Source organism: Dipodomys spectabilis, unplaced genomic scaffold, assembly GCF_019054845.1.
Source record: "Dipodomys spectabilis isolate Male_0828 unplaced genomic scaffold, ASM1905484v1 ptg000002l, whole genome shotgun sequence".
Taxonomy (NCBI): Eukaryota; Metazoa; Chordata; class Mammalia; order Rodentia; family Heteromyidae; genus Dipodomys; species Dipodomys spectabilis.
The window spans coordinates 21,843,032-21,852,003 of NW_024870679.1; the positions used below are offsets into that span (position 1 = coordinate 21,843,032).

General features: G+C 36.1%; 1 long non-coding RNA gene across 1 annotated transcript; it reads left to right on the top strand.

The window, feature by feature from the left end:
• Positions 1-459: 459 nt before the first annotated feature.
• Positions 460-8,756, top strand: LOC122111829. The gene is made up of 3 exons (XR_006148052.1): positions 460-560; positions 3,907-3,911; positions 8,746-8,756. It is a non-coding gene; the product is annotated as an uncharacterized LOC122111829 (long non-coding RNA).
• The last annotated feature ends 216 nt before the right edge of the window (positions 8,757-8,972 follow it).

The window sequence follows — 8,972 nt, forward strand, 5'->3', positions numbered from 1 at the left end:
GTTCTCTTATCTGGTAATTTTTAAGTATTTGGTTTTCTTTTAATATTAAGAAATGTAAGTTTTCAAGTGATATATAAATATTAATTATTAGATATATAAATATTTTGGACTAATGTCTTGTAAATAAATTTAAATTTAGAAATATATTCATGGAGAAAAGTTTTTTTTTTATGCTGCTTTCTTTTTGTTTTCCTTTTTCTTTTTCCTTCTTTAAATTCTCTTTGAAGCTTTGCATGGACAAAGTCAAGACAAAAGAATTTATGCATTTTAAAAATTGATTTCCTTGGAATTTTATGTTTGTGTAATTTTGCCTGAGCAACAATAAAACCTAGATAAAATACTTTATTGGATCAAGTTCTGTTTTTTGGCTGAGAGTTTTAGGAACCAAATTGATGTTCCTAAGAAAACATTAATGGTATAGGCATGCAAAGCATGATGCATGACTACAAATACCAGACAAAAACAAACACTGGTTATTAAAACTGCACACTTTGAGATCATTGCCATTTTGGTAAGTTTTCTCTATCATAAATAGTGATATGGTATATACAATACATTATGTAGTATATACAACACATTATGTATTAACTGGGTTATTTAAGAGCTTACTAAAAATTTTATTGAATTACCTCCACCCCTCTCCTTACCCAGTTACTAGCTTATAAGCTATTGCATTATAAACACATCAATTATAGCTTGGCTAATAACGCCTAAATTACCGAGAAGACTTACCTTACAAAAAGTAGTGGGATAAGCATGATACTGTTTTTTTTCAAATAGCAGCAGCCCTTGGCCCTGTACTAGTCAGTCCCTACACTAACAGCTGTATGTGTTACAGCTTCTGAATACGAATGGGCCTGCAGAAGAGTCTGGGTTTGAGAATTAGCTTGAAAGCAATCCATTTGTTAACATGAATCATGACTCAAATTATCCCCCTGTGCTTTACTACCTGTTTATGAATACAAATGTTGTTGTAGAAAATATGCTTGAAATGTCAACACAATGTGCAATTAGCATTGGGGTGTCATACTCCAGCACGTGATCTCTCAATGGTGAAATTACGCCAGTTACTCAGACATGTTATAAAAGTTCACACAGGAAAGCTACCATATGTCATCAAATGCTTCGTTCAGTTTCCTTAACATACGTGCACATGCATGTGTACACACACACACACACACACACACACACACACACAGACACTGGCTTTAATAAGAGACTGAAATGAAAAAAAATAAGAGACTGGCTCCCAATTAAGCCTTCAAGATGATGAGATATGTTTCCATAGTAATTTTTGCTCCTGTATGGACACCAAGAACTATGTACTACAGGGAAGCACTACTTCTATAAATAAAAGTCAGGCTAAGTAAAACTGTTTCATCTCCCCTCTTAGTTGATGGTAGAATTGTTCTAAAATGTAGAAGTGATACTTTTGTGTCTTTCTGGCAATATGAGTTACAATCTGGTTACTAATTAATAATTAGAATTACTAATCTGGTTAGAAATATGCCAGCATCTCACACATGACATTCATTTTTTTTCCAGAAATTTATAATTTTATCATTGTTGAAACACACTAAGTCTCAAAAGGAAGGTTATCTTGGTATCAGTGCCATTCACAATCTTGTTTAGATATTTATATATAACATTTAGAATTTTTAAAATTTATTTACTTGCAATACTAGTAATTGAACTCAGGGCCTTGCATTTTTAGACAAATGCTCTACTACTGAGTTATAATCCCATTCCAGACTAGTTTTTCTTTAAGGAAAGGAAGCACTTTTGGTAAGAGTCCTACCATGTGCTGAGTACTTTAATACACATACATTTCTTGCTTTTTGTAATTGACAAGCAAGTAGTATAGAATTTGAGTTTAAAAACATTTTGATAAATACTATTTTTATAAAGTTAAAACATTCTACAAAGGATTGAGTTTTTATTCTTTCTTAGTGATAAAGATGACACCAATATGTATGATAGTATATCTCATCAAATGTATATACATGTATATAAATATATACATGTATATAATTTGATATATAAATATATACCATTTGATATATACATTTAATTTGATATTTAAAATAATTACAAAATAATCTTAAAGCAATTTCTAGTCTTAGAAAACATCATAGTTTCTTCAAAGCAAAGTGAACATTAAGCATTTTTTTGCAAAGATACTGGTCGCCTGGTGCTCTCCCTCTTTTTTACTCAATACTGATGCTTGACCATTTAAGCTGTACCTCCACTTCCATTGAACTAATTTGTAGACAAAATTAGATTTGTCAACTAATTTGGAGAGAGTTAACTTGGAATGATACCAAATGTTGATCACCATAATCTAAACAATTCAGAAAATAGTGTAAAAATTGAATGAGTTCTCAACTTTAAATTACCCCCCACACACTTTCAATTACTCCCCCCCCCCCCTACTTCCCAAGTCTTTGGTATTCTAGGATACACTGAGAATGTACAGGAATGTACAGCCTTTACAAAACCCTGAGCTCAATCATCTACACTGCAAAACAAACAAACCCACAAAAATTAGGATTCTCCCAAGAGAGACTGGAGCATGCATCAGTCTCAAATGAATTTGTCCATAGCACCTTTTATTGCAATGCATCTCACAAGAGAGAGATACTTGGGAAAAGAGCAAACTGAGCCAATTCTTTCACTAATAAAATAAGTCAAGATATTTAATTCCCTATCAGATAACACACTGGTGGTAGACTTGGTAACTGAAAATTTAAGTAGTGTAAGGAATTAGTAGGATCTGTCACTTGAGAGTTGGGTAATTTAGAGGACTATTTGAAACAGTGTTTCAAGAAGGAAGACATTTTCAATGTAATGATATACAAATAATGTAAAATGTTTTAAGAATGTAGTCAGAATGCCATCCAGAAAGCCCATATGTATTTATTAGGCCTTAGGTAACAAAAGTTTGTCTTTAATAGGAGTCTAAAGTCAAATTAACAAATAAGAACTTGGCAAAATATTATGGTATATCTAGAAGCTTTGAGGGCTATCTGAAACTACATTCATGTATAAACACAAAGATCTATTTGTGGCTGAACTACAAAGCTGGCATTTATTCAAAGCTTGCCATATTATTTGTAAGAAACAATATTTATCATGACAGCTGTGTCTGTCTTTTTTAAAAACATGTTAGCACTTTGTAATCAATTTTTTATGTGCAATTCTGTTTTATACAAGGTAAAATAGTGTTCAATGTCCACCTTTAAAAATATAGTATACCTACTGTATTCAGGGAGTAATATTGAATTGTATTATCACAATATAAAACAATTACAATAGTATGAGATACTAAAATATCATGAACTATTTTATGCAGTTATCAAATGCTAAGATTTTTGAAGACCGAAGAGTATCTAGAGTATTACTCAAACAGGCGCCACTTAGACACATTGCAAATTCGAATTCTTGTCTCAAGATTAGGAGTAAACAGATATGAAACTTCTCCTATGTATTAAATAGACACTGTGGTAATGGAAACCTTTAATGATAATCACAAAACTCTGCATACTTATTCATGCTTTGTTCTGATACAGCTCTGTTGTTTCTAGTGTAACAATGAGATACTTTAAAAGGATCAAGAAACATAAAAATAATTTTTACATTTGCAGCATGCTGTTAGCGGTAAAAATATTAATATACCTGCATGTTCACAATACATCTGATAGAGAGGAAAAGTACATGATAGGATATATGAAAAATTGAGATTATATAAACCTTAATACAATCTAAGGAAGTACCATTTCAGCATATTACCCCATTTTCATTAAAATGATGAAAATGTGAATACAGAAAATCACTTAGTCCTTAGGCTAAAAATAGGCAGATCATCAAAACCTAATATCATTTTAGCTCAAATTGGTATTTGTTCAGTAAATGTTTTACATCATAATGTAGAGAGTACAAATGAAAACTCAAATTCAGGGAAAAATTAAATGGATTTAAAAAAATAAGCTAATTCAGCTAATTCTATTAAGTTTTGACTCCCAAACTGAAGCAATAGACTTGTCAAAAAGCAGTACCAATGAACAGAAGACTCCTCAGAACTAGCTGGAGTTTGTTCTGTAGCTCCAGGTTTGTCAGTCCAATATTACTTATATCCAGTTGCCAAACCGTTTCATCCTGTCATTTCTAACTTTCATGTCCTTCAACTGAAAATTTTTTCATGTGAAGCCCTGTCACTTTAGTCTTTAAGGACATGAAGAAAATTTCACTTATTTTGATTGTTTTAACTAAAGCACTAAGTTCTTAAAGGGATAAGAAAGGTAAAGATGTGATTTCATTTCTGCCTTATTTAAATGTCAAAGCTGATTTATTTTGTTAGCCATTTGGCCTGCAGTTTCACTGTCCTCAGCAGCAGCGAACCGAACAGAAAGTACCTGATTCATCTACAGTCACTGGTAGCTACTCAGATTGCATTCTGGTAACCACAGGATTCTACTTGAAGTTCTGGTATGCTCTGGTGTTGATTCCGATTGCTCTGGCAATGGGATGGGTATTTCCACCAGCTCTCTGCAGATTTGATCTAGGCACTTAACTGTTATCTGAGGATTAGATTTCCAGAAGACAGGGTAACAGCATAACACTTTACCATGTAAACTCATCAAAATTTGGGGAAAATGAAAGAAAGTTGGCGAACCTACTTTATTAGGTTCTATAGCTGATAGATGAGTAGAGATATTGCAGGTTCCAGTCCTGGTGGTTCAATGAACTAGTAAGTGGGAGAGGGTCTTTTTTTTTTTTTTTTTTGAAAAAGGATTAACTTGGTCCACATGAAAGCCTTGTGAAGAAAGTAGCTAATATTAGCATTTGGAGTAATGGATGACAGTTTTCTTTCTCATTGTATATAAAACATATCCCAGAGATGATCAGAAAGAGACTGTTTTGTGACTAAGCCTAATTGAGTTATCCTTTGGGTATAAGACAGTCCATTGCTGGGGATGGCTCACATCCGTAATTCTACTTATTCCAGAGGCTACAATCTAGCGGATAATCATAGTCCAAGCCAGTCCTGGCAGAAAATCCAAGAGACTCCATCTTCAAAATAACCAGCAAAAAGCTGGGCTGGAGATGTGGCTAAGGTAGTAGAGAGCCAGCCCAACAAGTTCCAGGCCTTGAGTTCAAACTTCCTCCTCCAAACACCACCAATCCCTGAAAATAAATGAAAATAATTGAATACCACTTATGTGTAGTGCCGGATCAGTGGTTATGTTCATCCATTCAGTAGGAACGTTTGGCATGTACACTCAATTGCTCACCATCATCTGGAGACACACACACACACCACTGGCATATATATATATATATATATATATATATATATATATATATATATATATATATATATATATATAGCTGAGCTCAGGATCCCCTAGAGACAGGTAGTACATGCGTGTGGAGAGATGTGGTGGCACCCCCAGGTCATGTGAGTACCAAGGCCGCGCACCTTCCTCAGCTCAGAGATGGAAGCATCCCTGCCTTCACCCCATGGCCTGCTCTCCTGGCATTCCACTCTACTCTCTAGGTGCTCGGGTCCTCGCGCGGGCAGTGCTGGAAGGACCAATGGAGCCACCAGTTCCTTGCTGTCACTGTCATTGGCTTGAAATGGACATGGGAGATGGAAGTAAAGGCAGATGTTCCAAGGGAAATCTGCAGCGAGTGCGCGGGAAGGCGCTGGGACAGTGGTGCCAGGGGTCAGAGGCCCCCTCAGAGGCCTTGGACCTAGGGAAGGACCGGTCACATATCCTCTGTCCAGCAAGAGACCTACAAGGTGAACTGTGGGAGCGGGGAGTAGGAGGCCCAGGCCAGGGAGGGAAGTGGGTAGAGACGGGGGCGGGGGAGGAGGTACTGAGGATGCAGAGCATTGGGGGAGTTCAGTTGCAGATTGCCCAGGTCCTCCTTTCTAGCCAAGGCACTGTTCCTGATGAACGTTTGCATCATCAGGAAGTTTATCCTTGGATGCCAGAAGACCTGAGTTTCAGCATCAGGATTCCTGGATCAGAAAAGTTTCTGCACTCCAGTGTCTTGGTGGAGGGCTTTACTTATGGGGTGGGCTTAACAGACGTTTTCTGTAAAGGTCTGAGCACATATCTTCCCGAGTCTGCGGTAATCTCTACATCTTGTCTTTCTTCCCCGCAGGGAAACAAATCTATTGAGAGCTCCCAAAACAATGCTCGGCTGTACTCCAGGTCCTTCCCATCACACATTTCCAGATCTTGCTCTCATCTAGCGTCTTGTCCTTTTGTAGGTAACACAGGAAACACTTAAGTTGTGGAAAAGAGAACAGGGAGGTTGTTCAATTCCCTAACGTTCTTCTCTCTAGCCAGAAGGAAAATCTGAGCAATCTGTAACAGCCAATCTTCTCCCCCCCATCTTAGGAACAGCTAAGTATTAACACGATAAAACTATTGTGTACACTTTTTTGGATACAAGAATATAGCAAGAATAACAATAAATGCAAGATTATAATTGGCGATTTCTGATTTGATTCAAGCAGGGCTTAGTTGATGTGAAAGTGGGCAGTTGTTAAGGCTTATAAATACTAAGGCTACTTCTTAGCAAACACTATCTGGCAAGTACTGCTGGAGTGTGCCAACTGTATGAAGAGCTCCTACTCTCTCTCACCAACACACACACACAATCCCTACTAGGTATTCTATGCAGACAGTGATACTTAGAGACATCAGAAAGCTACACTGGGAAGTGAGATGAAGGAGCATGTTAGGTAGGTCTTGATATGTAAGCAGCATTTCAACAGCAGAAAGGAAGTTTCTAGGCACAAGGAATATAAGAATGAGAGGGTTCAGTTCCTCAGGGGAAAGAGAAGATCAGCATGCCAAAACATGAATTGCAGTGTGCTAGGCTCTAAGTGTGATTTGTTTCCCAACAGTTGTGGTAAACTTGGCCATCGTTATGCTAAAATTGTTAGTGGAGACTTTAAGAGTCAGCGTTCAGAAGAAGTCATTTGAGATGTTGAGATAGGAATGGATTAAGGTCATTTTCATAGAGCTCTTGGTTAATTTTTTCAAGAAGATTCTTATAGAAAGAGCAAACCTGGCCCCTTCATATAGTTCTAGAGGTCAGGTGATTTGATCTCTTCCTGTCCCATCACTACTACCACCATGAGGTCATATACCATGAAATCATCACCAGTGCTGGGCAGATGTCACCACAGTTCTAGAGATTCAAACTTCTTTTCTTGATAACATTATCCAGTCTCAGGCATTTGTCTATAGCAACAGGAAATGGAATAAGTAATAACATGATGTGTACGAATACGTATGTGACTTAGCCAAATCTTAAATGTTTGGTGTCATGCATGAGGGTTTGGCTGTCACCTTTATGTGATGGAACAGTAAATTCTAAAGGAATGAGGGAGGGTCTGTATTTTGTGGAATCAGCCCTGTGGAGATGGACTTGGCCATGACAGCCCTATGGAAGTCTGGTTTTTTTTGGCTGTGGCAAAAGCCATTAGCACATGGTTTCTGGAGCCCAGGCAGATTAGAAAGAATCCTTCAGATTTTATGTTCTAATGGAGGAGAGTCAGAGAACCATCTAAACTTTTTTTAATCATTAAAAGTTTTATTTAGTGTTAAAAAGGTGATTAGCTTTAATATAGAGATAAAAGTTATTCCTTTTAAGCCTGCTTTTCTTGGCCTTGCCTTGTAATTATCTTATGTTCTGAGTATCAGCTGTGTATCAGAAACTATGCTTCCTTACAAAAGAACCACATTATTAATAACATCCTCATTTCCCATGATCTCAAATTCTAGTATAGGAAAAATTACCTAAGTAACAATTATGAAGTATAATAAGGATACATACAATTCTATCTAAGAAATTTTATCAAATACATTTAACTTCTTTTAACCATTGAACATGCATAATGGGAGGTACTCTAGCTCCCAGATGGAATGCATGATTTGCATCAGGTATTCTGGGTAATTTATCAGAAGGCAAAATTATGTGTCTGTGATTATTATATAGGGACATGAAGTAGAACAAGAGGCAAAAAAATAGATCAAGGTGAAAATTCCTCCTTAGCAAGAATTTCTGGATTTTGTACAGTTTTATCGGAAATCCAGTGAGAAATATGTACTGCACCTACAGTGCTGGATGTAGATGCAGCAGCATCACCCTCGGTAAGTAAATTGCCTACCTTGCCTCTCATTTCCTTTATCTGTGAAATGGGTTTATCCATGACAGTATCCAGAGAGTTGTTAGGGTAATTTATTTATGTGTTTCTGAAGTCAGTGAGATGAGATCTCATTTTCATTCTGTCTGTAGAGAACTTTCAAAATAACAACACCCAGGGGTTAGGACTTTTATTTTTATTAAATAAATACTTTATTGATTTGATGTAGTTTTAAAAAGTTATTTTTATTATATGGGTTCACAATAGATTCTGGTTATATGTTATATTTAAAGCTGATTCTCATATATCTTCCACTTAATGACTTGTAACAGTGAAAATTGCATTTCCATTGATTGTTCTTTGCTGCATGATGAGTCTTTCTTTCTGTGTTACTGATAGGATGATTTTTTTGTCCTGTCAATAACATTAGAAATAATCTTGCATTACCAGATGTGATTTTATTCTGAGGTTTAAATGATACACAGACAATGCTTGCTGTTCAACAATCACATTTTCTCTAGCATTGTCATATAGAAAATGCCTTATTACTGCTTTTCATTATGAGGAAACAGGTAGAGGGACGAATTTAAAAGATTCTATTTCTGCCTTCCTTGGCTGATACTGTTTATCAATTGCTTAGCTGAACTGTAGCTGTTCAGTGACATTGTTGGAGCTATTTAGTTGAGCTCGATTGGTCTCTTTTCATTATTTATATGTAATAATTAATTAACCAATATTATACTCTCTTTAACAGTTTTACCTTAAAGTGTAACATCTCCAATTAGGTCTTGGGGGCAAAAGAAGA